The sequence below is a fragment of the Hydra vulgaris genome, chromosome 08 (genome assembly GCF_038396675.1).
Source record: "Hydra vulgaris chromosome 08, alternate assembly HydraT2T_AEP".
Taxonomy (NCBI): Eukaryota; Metazoa; Cnidaria; class Hydrozoa; order Anthoathecata; family Hydridae; genus Hydra; species Hydra vulgaris.
In genome coordinates this window covers 47,633,671-47,648,165 of record NC_088927.1, presented here as the reverse complement: position 1 = coordinate 47,648,165, position 14,495 = coordinate 47,633,671, and positions in this window count along the sequence as shown.

Genomic DNA, 14,495 nt, shown 5'->3' with positions numbered 1-14,495 from the left:
GATTTAACTTGCTTCTTCTATAAGCCTTAATTTCATTAAAAACAACAATAAAATATAATATTAATTAAATTAAAGTTAATTAAAGTATACATTTGCATAAACTTAACTTTGGCATTCCAATACTTATTAAATTTTTTAGTCAATTTCTGTAAAACACACACCTCTTTGGACAAACCAGTATACACATACCTTTAAGACACCTAACAATACCATTGCAAATAATATATAGAATTATATTATTTGCAGTGGTATTGTTAATGTCTAATAAAAATTTGAAAATTCTATTTTGGCAAATAGAATTTTAAAATTTTTTTTCAGAGCTTATTAAAAGGTTTGATAGAGTAATAAATAAGATTAATGAGAGCTACTTAAAAAGAAAACATCAACACTTTAAAATAAAAAGTTTTAGAAGTTTAAGGAGTTCCAGACAAGATTTAAAACTTATTTCATGTCAACATTAAGTCAACAGTTACAGTCTAAATCTAAACAAAAATATGAAACCTGTTGTAAAAAAACTGTTATTGTTTACAACATTTTGGTGTACTACAATCAAATTCAAGAGTTTTTCATATTCTAGAGTGCTGAAAATTGTAAATTACTTACTTTTACTTTGACATAAAACAACAAGAAAAACACTAAAAAAATTTATCAACATAAAATAGTAACAAAAATTTTTAATCTGATATATTGATAATCATTTTATTTTTTATTACTTTCTATTACAATAAAAATACTAAAACATTTTAAAGATTTTTATACATTTATGTTCAATGAATTAATTTAAATTTCTTTTTGTTCTATTCACCTCCCACAAAGCTTTGTATAAAATATTTATATAACCATTTAGTTGCATAGCTGGCTGAAAAATCTATATTCAAATACTTTTATTTTGTATCTACAAAACTTAGGACTTAGGTTTTATAAATACAAAATATGCCAATAAAAGTATTTAAACTTAGATTTTTTATTATTATTACTTAGGCTAAATAATTTGGAACTATTCGACATTTGTTATCAGTGTGGAGTTACATAATAGCAGTATTGCAAAGATAAATATAAATCCATAACACATAGATTCCATTTTAACGTTTTAAATATGACTATGACTCTGTCGATGACAGCTGTAAAAAAATATGAATAAAATTAAACTTACTTGAAACAAAATTCATTAAATATGCAAAATCTAATTAATAATTAGCTCTTACTATATATAGACATGTTGTATACAGTAATATAACAAGTTGTAAATACTAATATAATAAGTATAAATTATTGACGAATTTATACACATGCCATGAATTTTTTTTCCATTAATTAATGCTAGTTTAACCTTAATAATTCAGGTTAAACTTTTTTTTACTAGATCAAATAGAATAAAAATGCACAAAGCAATAAAAATTAGTGCTAATTATACTGAATATATACTTATCAAATTATCACTATATAGTCAAATCTCAAATCATATTAAAGTTGTCGAACAGTGGCGTTTAAAATGAAATTTGTAGCTTTTCAATTCTAATTAATGAAAGAAGCACGTGCATTAGACACCAGGTTGCTTAAACCCAGTTACCCTAAGTTATGCTGCTCAGCTAAAACTGCGAAATTTTTTTTTGAAAAAATGCCGCTGTCAAAAAATTTTGATGCATTATGTTCAGGACAAAATGGGTTTTTTGGGTTTTTTTAAAAAACCCAATGAAATAGAATTTCTGGGTTTTTTGGGTTTTTTGTTTTTACAATTTAAGTTTTGAAAACTATTATGATGACATTGTCATTGTTTGCTAAAATTTTAATATCTTAAACAATTTCGTTATGATATTCTTTGAATTTTCTGGAAATCTCCGTATTATGATTGTCATGCAGTCATTAATATTTGACTTTTTCATTTTGATAATGATACCTAGCATTTAAAAATAATACCCAAAAAACCATTAAAAACCCAAAAAACCTAAAAACCCACTTTCTGAAATAATAAAAGAGGGTTTTTTCCAGCTCTAATTAAGTTTGTTTACAAAATATGGATGACGAAAAATATAAGTGTAGTGCAGTAAACATAAGGGTCGAAATTTTTAGTACTCACTGTCTACTGGATTTAAAAGGAAATAAAATTTGGTTTAAAAGTAAATAAAAAGTTATTAGTTTCACGCGCCTATCGAAATAAGTCACCCCGCATCACTTTTCAATATACGCTGGGTTTTGTATATCAGTGAAATTGTCTCCCAATAGCATATCAACCTAGGTCTCAAAAAATGAAAAAAGAAATTTATATAGATTTCAAAATTAGTAACAGTTTTAAATAAAAATCAAGGTTTTGAATTTTACGCACAAAAAAAAAAAAAAAAAAAAAAACTTTTTTTAACATTAATTATATATTTAATTAGGTTTTGTAACTTTAATAATTATAAAAATAATTAGGTTTTGGGGGTCCATAAGATATTTTAACAAAATAGTCTGACAATTGTTGACAAAAGGGAGGAGGGAGATTTAAAAGGTTGACGTCATAATACTACTTTTTTAAATAAATTTAATTTTCTTAAAAAAGGAAAAAAAAAATGTTTTTTTTTCCTTTTTAAAAATCGCTAAAATATTATTGACATTGTTAAGACTATGGTTTAATATATTGAGCAACATCTCTATAGCTACGTATCGTAGCTAACTCAATATAACGATAATTCTATATGTAGTCGATGGTTGTCGATACCTAGCCGACGGCTGTAAATCGTTATTTTTAAGCTGACTATATAATTGAGATGTTGTTAACTACATATTGTAAAAACGTGTATACTTTTTTAAATTTATTTTAGGTGCGCCAAGAAGTCCTTACGGTCTTATAGAGTATTTGAAAGGAAGTTAAGGCCTCCTTCCTTACCGATGTTATAAAACTTGCCCAGAGGTGGTGCTGAACCACGGATCTCTAGCTTCTGAGGCAAGCGCACTGACCACTGCGCTACAGATGCTCAATAATATTGTTTGGTAACTTTGTAGCTAAATATATTATCAGAGGCGTAGACGGGATTTTTTTGTTTTTGAGATAAGTAATTTCCAGACAAAGAGCTGGCTCGAAACAATTATATGTTTATACTTACGTCGAATAAGGATGCTTTGGAAAAAAAAATTGCGATGATCGGAGCTTGGGAACAAAAAAAGCCCAAAAATTTGATGCAACACACGGCGTTAATTTTTGTTCAAAAATTTCCCGATTGCTAGTTTGCGCGTGTTTTCACACTTACAATCAAAGTTAGTGGAAATCATGTAAAAATAACAGTAAAATTTTGATAGACCAATCAATATCTAAAGTTTTTGCGAGTGGTTTCTATCGGTACAGACTTTTTGCGCTAAACTTGAATTTTATTTATAAGAAAATAAAGCGTATGTTTATGTAACTTATCCTACCATTTTTTTAATTATATCTTGAGATTATACTTTCACATTGATAACATAATATCAAATTGATATTTGCAGAAAAAATATTACAAAAATTGGACATTTCAATTATAGTTGTACTTCTGAATAAAAATTAATTATCAAAAAACTAAAAATCTAAAATAATTTTTTAAACTTAAAATTTTGTAAAACATCAAAATTAAACAACCTCCAATAATAAGGTTCTTTTGATTTCGTTGCAAGAAAGTAAGCCATCAAGTACAGCCTGCCAATACCAAAAAAACAAAAATTAAAAATTACTACTGTCCTGTCAATTTATCATATATGCTCTAGTTTCATTCAATTTGTAAATTCTATTTCATAAATCTACACACACAGTAATTTGCATAGCTTGTTGAACAGCCTAGCATTAGTTATGTTGTGGATTAAATAGCTAACCTTAACTTAATCTTAAACCAATATAATAACTTAACTTTAAACCAATAGAACTACTATATACATCTTCACACACTATATACATCTACTATATACATCAACACCTTAATTTATTAAAGCAAAAAAAAAAAGGCATAACATTAAGAAAGGTGTCATCTTATTAATATTTTTATAACAGGTAATATTTATGAAAATTAATAGAAATAAATAATTTTTATATTTTGAATATTTTAGCTTTTTATAAAGGTTATATGAAAATGTCTTGAAATGATATAAATGAAATCCAAGTCTAAAAAATATATTAATTTGAACAAAAATAATTTCTGAAATCGAGATGTAATTCATATGCAAAAGGATCTTCAGAAGTTAAATGAAAATAAAAAATTTGTTGCTTTTACATTCTTTTTAATGTTTACCAGCATAAATTTTTCAATAAAAAGCCATAAAACTGAGCAGCCTTGCAAGTCATTACATCTCTGATACCTATTTTGAAATTCACAATACTTGAAGTAATCTTTTTGTGACATACAAATCCGGAGTCCTTTTGGGACTCCACATCCCTGTTTGGATCATGGCTTTACTTAGATAAACTTAACACAAACATCAAGGTTTTTAATAATCTGATGCCTGGTATCAGATTACCATAACCTCAAATAAAGTATATCTGATACCTTGTATCAGATGTTTATCAACTTTGAAAAACAAACTACAAATTATTTTTGTTTTTGAACATGCAACATATAAATGGCATAGATCATCTAGGTCATATTATAAAAATCCGGAAAACTGTTTAGGTAAAATATCCGGAAAGAACCCAGAATACATTTTCTTCTATTTTCCATTTAATTTTGCTTTTAGCTGATTTATTTCCATTTTTCTTCTGAATTTTTGTATGAGTGATGAGTGATGAGTGGAAAAGCTTAAAAGCAAATATATTACAAAAATATGCACCTTAACATGTATCTATGGAAAATGTTTTGGATACCCGGAAAAACTAAAAGTTGAGTAAAATATCCAAAATTCCAGAATTATCCGGAAAAAAATAATCCCTGAAATGGATATTAATAAATATAAATGAGACAAAACCAGTTTTTTAAGATATATACCAACATTTGTACGAAAAATTATTAACTAAAACATTTAGGGGGAATGCAAGAAGCGAACTTGAGTCAAGTTCGACTTGAACTTTACATTGTAACCAATAGCGGCAGAGTATGGGTTTTCCTCTTAAAAAATACTCTGCCGCTATTAGTCGCAAAGTAAAGTTCAAGTCGAACTTGACTCAAGTTCGCTTCTTGCATTCCACCCTTAAATTTGTAAAAATAGAAAATTTGTGAACACTTCAGTTCATTACTTATATAATGTAACATATTCAAAAAGTCGTTTGAATATACTAATTATAATTCCTAAAATACTTTTTTGTAGCTGTTCATACACTTGATTCACAGTTGTACCAGTCTTTACATTACTGGAGGTCTTTCAATAATAAAACTGATGTAATCAATAATAAACTTGTTTATCAACTTAATAAAAACTTAATAATAAGTTAATAATCAAGTAAAAAATTTATCCTTCATAAAAATATTTAATGAAGTTACAATACAAGTATACAAAAAAAACTTACATAGTTAGAACCCCCTCAATTTGATGGGGTACAAATTTTGTACAGTTAACTACGTAGCAGTCTCAAGATTTCTTTAGTTTTGGAAATATAGCAGTGTATATTAAAACAGTGTAAAAATTATTCACTTGCGAATATCTCATTGTTTTTTTTTTCAATAAATAAAAACTTTCATTTTTACACATTTTTACGTAAATTTGTATCATAAAGTAATCATTAAAATCAATTACATAAATATATGTAACATTACTATACCACAAAATTGTCATTAAAAAAAACCTTTATGGAAATTATTATGACAACTATATTGATTAAAAACTACTGATATCATAAACCGCAGAAATGTTATCTGGAATTTTTCTCAATGAAATTATTGTATGTTTATCAAGTATTTTTATGTTGTATATTTATCAAGTATTTTAGAGTTTTACTTAATGTAATTACAATAACTTAAATATTTCTAAACAAGTCACTAAACCCTTTTTTTTTTTTTTTGGTTTGACGGATTACTATATGATACAAGTTTACGTAAAAATGTGTAAAAATTAAAGTTTTTATTTATTGAAAACCCTTGGTTTAACTTCTGGTTTAATTAATTAACAACTCACGACTTTAAAACTTCTTGTTCTATCTCCTCTTTTCGAAAAATTAAGTTTAGACAGTGTTATGTACCTCAGAATAATGTTTCTCTTCTGTTTTAAAACCAAAGTTACGAGTAAAAAAGTTGCGGAGAAAAAAGTTGTAAAAAAGTTTTTATATGCTGTCTTCTAAAGTTTTGTTTTTTAAATCACATTTAAAAATTTTTTAAATCTCAAAACTCAAAGACGTATAGGTATAACAAAATAATTCGAACGTCGCGAATTTACTGATAAACAGGTCATTGAGAATAGCACATAAAACGTTATTGATCTCCAGATATTATGAAATCATTTTTATACGAATAACATTGATGTACCATATTGTACCTTCCCCCCCCCCCCAAATATAATTTTTGTTCCTACAGCCCTGGGTATGACAACCCTAAACTTATATTTAAATGACGTTTCCAAATAAATGTTTATAGGCAATTGCAATAATGGCTATTTTTTTCTTAGTTAACTTATTGATTAAAGGCAAGATATTATATTTAAGTAACATATCAGTGTATATCACTGGTAATAATTGTTTTTTTTTTTTTTTAAATAAATATATACAAATAACACAAATATATTAAAATAACACAAATATATTTCAAATATTTAATAAACATTAAGTCCTCAATTGTTTTTTGTGGTTTCCGTATTCTAATTACATTATAAGTTGACAGGCTATAATTAGAATTCGATTAAATATTTTAAACGTTTTGACGTATGCTACTTTATAAAAAAGTCAATTATGACGAACAATATATGACGTTTTAATGGTGGCAGTCATACAATAATTGTATGAAATAATTGTAAAAGTCGAGATAATTATTATCTCGACTTTAACTGAAATTTTATTAAGTTCTCATTTTACAGCAGCTGGACCTACCAAAAGGATGATGCACTTAAAGCGCGATTTTTGAAGATGCTGTTCTAAAGTTATAAAAAAAGTAGATTAATTAATAATCAATGAAGTATCCTTGTTGACTTTAAGTTTTCTAGAACTTATAAAAAAGCTATAAAAACATTATGTTTAGCTTTACCTAACAGGTGTTTTCCATAAATTACGGCCTTTAAAAAAAATCTTTATTATTTTTAGTTGACAATTTCAAATAACCATGCTAAAAAAAATTTTAAACACGAAACGTACAAATTTTCTTGTCTGTTTCGTGTTTTAAAAGATTTTCAAAATTATCTTGTAGACATTTGAACGGGACGAACTTCAAATTATACACACCCTAGAGAAAGGAGGTTCAAGCCAAAAATTTTCAAGCCAAGGTTCGAGCCGAAAAATACCTTTCTGAAACCATACTGATGTCTACTTTCAAAAAATAACACCTAGAAAACATTTTTGTCGGGATTCAAGAAAAAAGAATGCCTTTTTGTAAAAACACAAAAATTCTGTATTTTTACCTATATTGCGCAATAAATATTTTATTCCATCATGAGTTTTTCCTGTTTCCATTTTTTTGTTTAAAACTTTAAAGTGTCAAAGTGTTAACAATACACAAAGGTTTTATTTGATGGGAATATATTATTAAATTAATAATAATTACTGACAAAATGTAAAAATAAATTCAATGACAAACATTTTGAAATAATTTTATTTTGTAATATTTAAACTCTACTGCTGCCTTTTTGTTTGAAAATTATTTTTTATTTTAAATTATAGATTATTTTTTATTTTAAATTGGTGTTTAATTGTTTTCTAAAACACGTAAAACCATTTTGATATTTGATATTTGAATATATTATATTTGTATATATATTAATTACGAATATAATTTTAATATAAGATAAATTGAAACAAAAGATTTATAATAAATACATATGAGCCTTCTGAAAACATAAATGTCTTCAATTAAATTTTCTATTATCTATTAAAAGCAGTTTCTATTATTAGCAGTATCGATACAGTTTGTGACAACTTGAAACTTAGTATCCATTTTCATAGAACCGCCTAATGTCATTTATTTATACTTTTTATTTACATTAGTTTAATGCTGTATTTTGCTAAGCAGCGCTCTTATATCCGAAGATATTGTTGGCATAGAAACACTCACTAATAGTCATAAAGACTAATTAAAACAAGCGTCCGTTATTGATTAACATTTTTGCGTACCGAAGTACTACTAAAGCTCTGAGTTAGCGGTGGATTGAACTCGTATCGCACAGCAATCCGGGTTTTAACAATTCGATTGACGCTTTAAACAACTTAGCTATCCAGCCACATAATGAACAGTTTTAGAAACCTGATCTGGCCAAAAATCACGACTTTATTCATGGTTTATGTTTGCCATTGGTTCCACAAAACTAAGCTCATTAATAGCATGCACTTTAAGAAATTTGATATGATTCTTGTAGGATATGCTCAAACTCGAACCAAAAAGTTTTTCACATTATTTAGTGCTGTCATTGTGCATATAACCTTTTAACCTAACCCTAACCCTAACCCTGACCCTAACCCTGACAAAATAAAACTTGGATTTTAGAATATTATCTAATGTTTCTATATTTTCCAATAGCTTTGAACACTTTCCTCCCTTTAGCTGTCTACTGTGGAATTTTGGCTTGTCAAACCTTTTTGTTTTATTCTAAATATTCATGGAATTCATGGTGTTTCACCTATTTTATACCAACAACTTGTATTTACAGAAAACAGATAAAGCTCCATTGGAAAGAGGGTTTATAAAACAGGTGTATCATCTGGTAGATATAGCAAAGAATTTTGAACAAAATTTTTTAAGCATGCAGTAGAGAATTTACTTTTTTTTTCTGTGAGCTTCACATGCCCTTTTGTACAGTTATGCATTATTTCTATTCACCGACCATATTTAAATAATAATGTAGCCTCCTTCACTGTATCATGACCAAGTGTTCAAAAAAAACATAGATTAAAATCCTGAATTAAAATATCTAGCACGACTTTTTAATTGTGCAAAAGAAAATAATTTTGATAATAACAAACTGATTAGCAATTATCTTGTATGACCACAGATTGTGAAATCCCGCATGTTCTGCTTTGATAGTTCAAACCAACTGTATAGGCGAGTCGAAGAAACTGGTTTAATGCCTGAAAATGTATTAATAAGCTTTCCCAGTGTGCACAGAAGATTAGAACAGCATTGTATAACGCTGTTATTTACGTTGTACTAACGTTGAACTAAAGTTGGAGATGAAAAGGATGAATAACGTTATATTTTCCAAGGTTGTAGCTTAGATTAGTTACGGTTAAACATTTAAACGTTTTAAAGTTAGTTTTGTATTTTCAAAAGCAACGTGCTTTTAAGTAGAAGTAGGCAGTCATCGAGATTTAAACCCTGAGTACAGTACAACGCATTTTCAAGCACATTACACAATCAAACTACTGCAGGAAATATTTACTATATGTAGTATTATTTTGAAATTTTTTTTTGTTATAAAGTTCACTTTGTTTAGGTAAAAAGTTAAATCCCTTAATTACAATTAAATATTAAATATTTTAAAAATTTAATAGTTTAATTGATTAATAGTTGAAAAAGTTTATAATAAAAAGTGATAGTTTGAGAAAAAGTATATATATGTTAAACACATAAATATTGTCAAGTTATAGGCTACTAACGTTATTACAACGTTGTAATTCTGATAAAAAGTAACGTTAGTGTAGCCAACGTTACTACAACGTTAGATTTAGTTGGTTGATGTCGCCCAACATAACCTAACATACATCCAACGTTGGATCGACGTTGTGTACTCACTGGGCTAAGTGATACGCTAAGAAAGACTTCTCTACCACAATCCCAATTTAGATCTATCGCCTGCTTGGTTTTGAGGTAATTCTCTTTGACATCTTGGACAATAGCTTCCTTAGATTCCTTAGATAGATTCCTTAACTTTTCATAATAGCTTAAAATTGTTTTAAACCCTTTTTATATGAGAACTTGGTCCTAGGTTCATTTAATTCACAATTCAGAACACTTAAACGAACCCTTAAAAATCCTTCTTATCCATTTGTCTCAATCTTTACAATATGATCAGGGATATTTCTCTTAAATTTTTTTAGTAGGCTTTGTTTTATTATCAACTTGTAGCTTTGCAACTTCAATGAAACAACCTAAAGCACTGTCTTCAACCACAATATAAGAACACTAGAAGTAACTTCTGTTTAGAAATCACTTAATAATACCTTAATTAACCTTAATTAACCTTAATATAATTTATTAACTTTTATTTTATTTATTTTAACTATTAAATTTAATTTTTTTTAATTTTACTAGCTAGCACCTTAATTTTTTTAAAAAAATTTCTGACACTTTTTTTGTTGAGATTTCAATTTCAATAATTATAGGGCCTTTATTAGCCATCATTTCTGAAAACTTTAAGGCCTTCAAAATTTTTTGGGCCTTCAAATGTAGTCATCATTTCCGAAAACTACTTAATAGGCCGCAAAATATACAATTAAATCAACCCTCTCCAAATTCCAAATTTAAGTAAAGAGCCTAATTCTAAAGTTATCTCGATAGCTGATATTGAAAAATGTACTTTAAAGCTTAAAAATAATAAATCTTACGATTACTATGAAATAATTCATAGTAATCGTAAGATTTATTATTTTGAAGCTTTAAAATCACAGCAACAATTTTCCAATGTTACTTTCGTCGTTTTATAACAGTATGTTAACAAATGGAAAGGTTCCACAATGTTTATCAACCGCTACAATTATTCAATTAGTCAAGTCTCATAAAAAATTAGTTGAAAACCCAAATAACTATCGAGGAATCAGCATTTTACCAATTTTTACAAAACTTCCCGAATATCTTATCTGGACATATGTCCAGATATAACAGAAAGCCATTCCCACCAATTCGGTTTTAAAGAAAATAGCTCTACCCTCTACACAGAATTTTTTTTGAGTGAAACAATAAAGCATAATAACTTCCCACTATATGTATGCAGTCTAGACGCCAACAAAGCTTTTGACAGTTGTAATTGGGAATTACTATTTGAGAAACTCTATTACCAGAAAAAAATCCCATTATTTATAGTTCATACAACCTCATCATTATATCAAACAGGTACTTCTAACATATCATATCTTGGATGTACATCAAAAAAATTTAGGCTGTCCTTGAGTGCGTCAAGGATCCATACAGTCGCCTCATCTCTACAATATCTACACTAAAAATCTTTTAGAGAAAATTGTTTCAAAATCAAAAGTTGGAACTTCAATAAATGGGGTATACACAGGTGTCATTGCGTATGCTGATGATGAAAACATCTTGTTTTCCTTTGGGAGAATAAGGACGAAAATATGATAGCAACACTCCAAAAAACAAATATAGCTGAACGTGTTACGCAATTTTTATCTGTTGCAAGAGCTCTTATAAAAAATGGACTTCGCTTTTGCTAGCCTGCTACTATAATTCACTAATTTAATTCCTTAGCTGTTCCAACGTTGTTATACGGATTAGAACTGTGTGGAAGCAACAATAAGTTTCTAAATAGCATTGATATAGTTGGACGATCTGTTTTAAAATTTTTTAATATTTTAAAGCAAAGTAGAAATTACCTGCATTCTTATTTCAAAGTAGAAGCTATGTCAGACATTTTTTTTTGCAACAAATTAAATTTATTTATCAGACTTCTTAACAACCCTATATGTTACTCGATTATACGGACTCAGATGCCGTTAATGAACAATCAACGATCATTTGTGGGTGAGGTATTGACAATATGCAAGAAAGTTGGTATAAACATGCTCCAATGTATGGTCGAGGATAAAAAAATAATTGCACACCCTCAGGAAGTATTGAAAGCCAATGTTGCGGCAATTTTAAAACTACCGTTCCAACATTAAAGGAACAAAGATTAGTATTTAGAACTCTGATGGAGGAGAACATTCCAAGAACAATGCAAGAAAATGCTTAAATTTTTTGCTGTTGCTGTTTTTTTTTTTTTTTTAAATACTTTTACCTATACTTTATGTAATTATTGGGTGTTTAAAACAATTTTTATTATTATTATTATTATTATTATTATTATTATTATTATTATTATTATTATTATTATTAGCTAGCTGCATTGAGTCACCTGCTTCCACCTCAGTTTCCACTTTAGGATTTGAGTAAAAAACATTTTGAGCCTCCCTCATCTGAAATTTAAAATTATATTGTTAACATCAACAATTGTCTGTACCTTAATGATATTTTAACAATTTCTTGATCTTAGATTAAAGAATTATTGCATATGTAACATAATTTTAGACAGTGCTGTCTCAAGATTATACCTGCAAATCGATATATAAAGCACTATCGTGTCTCATGTCACCGAGCCTAATTTGTCATGCCATACTTAAATAAAAAGAAATAATAAAAATGATATTTTATTTGTTTTATAAACAAATAAAACCATCATAAAATATTACTAATAAATTTTAAATTGATATAGTGTTTTTAGTCAAATTAATTCAAAAAAAAATTCAATTCAAAATTAAAAAAGACTTTTATTAGTTTTAATATGTCATACTAAAATATTTCATATTTTTTTAGTCAATGCTAAATCATATATAGTTACTAGAGGCCCAGGATGAGAGACCATCCAATTATCACATGGTATGTTATAAGATAATTTTATTGTTCCAATGCGGTCCAAAAGCTGTAGTTTTTGAAATGTGTAATAGGTGAAATAGTTGAAACATGAATTCTATTATCTTTGCAAAAATTAATTGATTCATACTGCTTGATGTCTGCTGTTTTGTTTAAATGATGTGTATCATTATTATCAAAACCTATAAGCCTAAGGGAATTTTTGCTGTATCTCACATTAAAATTATAAATAGTGTCTGGAGTTTCCTCTATTCCTGGTGGTCCACTATCAACTATTCTTGATTGCAGTTTTTGTGGAGAGATATCAAAAATAGTAATAAATGGTTTCCCAAAGCATTTAAACCAGCACACACAGTAATTTTCTGCTTATGCTCTTCTAAAGATACTTTTGAAACTTGCTTGATACCTTTACAAGCTACTACTTTTTTTGGTTTATGAACAGTAATAATACCTGACTCATTTACATTCCTAACTTGCTCTAGACCAAAATTGTACCGGTCTAAAAAACTTTTTAAATTCTCAAAAAAGTAGTCTTGATAGTTTCTATTGAAGCCAATAGCTCATGTATATTGATATGCAAGTTGTCTTACTGTTTTTGGGGTTAATCCAAGATTAAGTGTACTTGTCATTATCAATAAGTCAATTCTTCTTTTTTTTTATTAAGAAAATACTCATGACTGTCATGACTATCACGACTGTCTAGAATTAGGAACATATTTAGTTTGACAAGTTGAACTTTTTTTTTGTTTTGTGCATTTCTTCTGAGTGGCATAATTAAAACTTTGCAAGCTTTAACAGTTTCACAAATACTTTTACTTTCTAAAACTAATAGTAAATTTTATCAAAACCATCTATAGCTATCATACAACAATGATAAAGGAATAATTAGATCAAAATCAAAACCTCGGTAAAGTTCGTTCATACAACACCAAAAACCAAACCATCAGCTCTTTGATTATCTGTGTATGACAGATACCAGTTTTTCCAAAATTTATTGGATGCCTAAACTTTATAATTTTGCTAGCTAAAAATAATGTTATGCCTTATATATATATATATATATATATATATATATATATATATATATATATATATATATATATATATATATATATATATATATATAATAAGGCAACTTGGGAAGCTCTCAATGAAGTAAATGTTGGCTTTTTAGGCAGCAAAAGATATAATACTAATTTCAATTAGTAATACTACTTCTGCAAAAATACCATCAACTTGGGTGCAACATGTGCGTCAAGATTTATTTCCTTCACTCACGCCAAGACTTCTTTCCCTTCAGTTGTGGAGATGTAAGTGATAAACACAGGGAAAGGTTTATTAAGGTACCGGGTGACCCAGCAACTGCGTAACGTTTTAACGATAAAACTTCAAAATTTTGTAAAAATTTATTTTTAAACAAAAAAGATAAAAATCTTTTCTGCGAACTATCGTACTATTATTCTGCGAACAAATGTACTTAATGTAACCTCCATCAACTCATAGACTTATTGATATAGAATGAATGGTAGGTATTGATGATATCAATTGCTGGAATACTTATCCATACTCTGGAGAAAGATTGCTGTAGAGCATTGATATTGTTAAGGTAAGACGCACGTATGCGTTTTACATGCTTTCTTCTCAACAGCCGTCCACACAAATAATTCAAAGGGTTTAAGTCTGGACTTGAAGGGGGCTACATTGACTTATTCCAGAATTAACATGTTTAATTTTTTATTAATTTATGTAGTTAATCTTTTTTTCTTATTTTATTTTTAAAGTTTAAATTCTAATATATCTTAACAGTTATTTAAGGCGTGTTTTTGTAAGCGGTTCTCGGTCACAACGAAA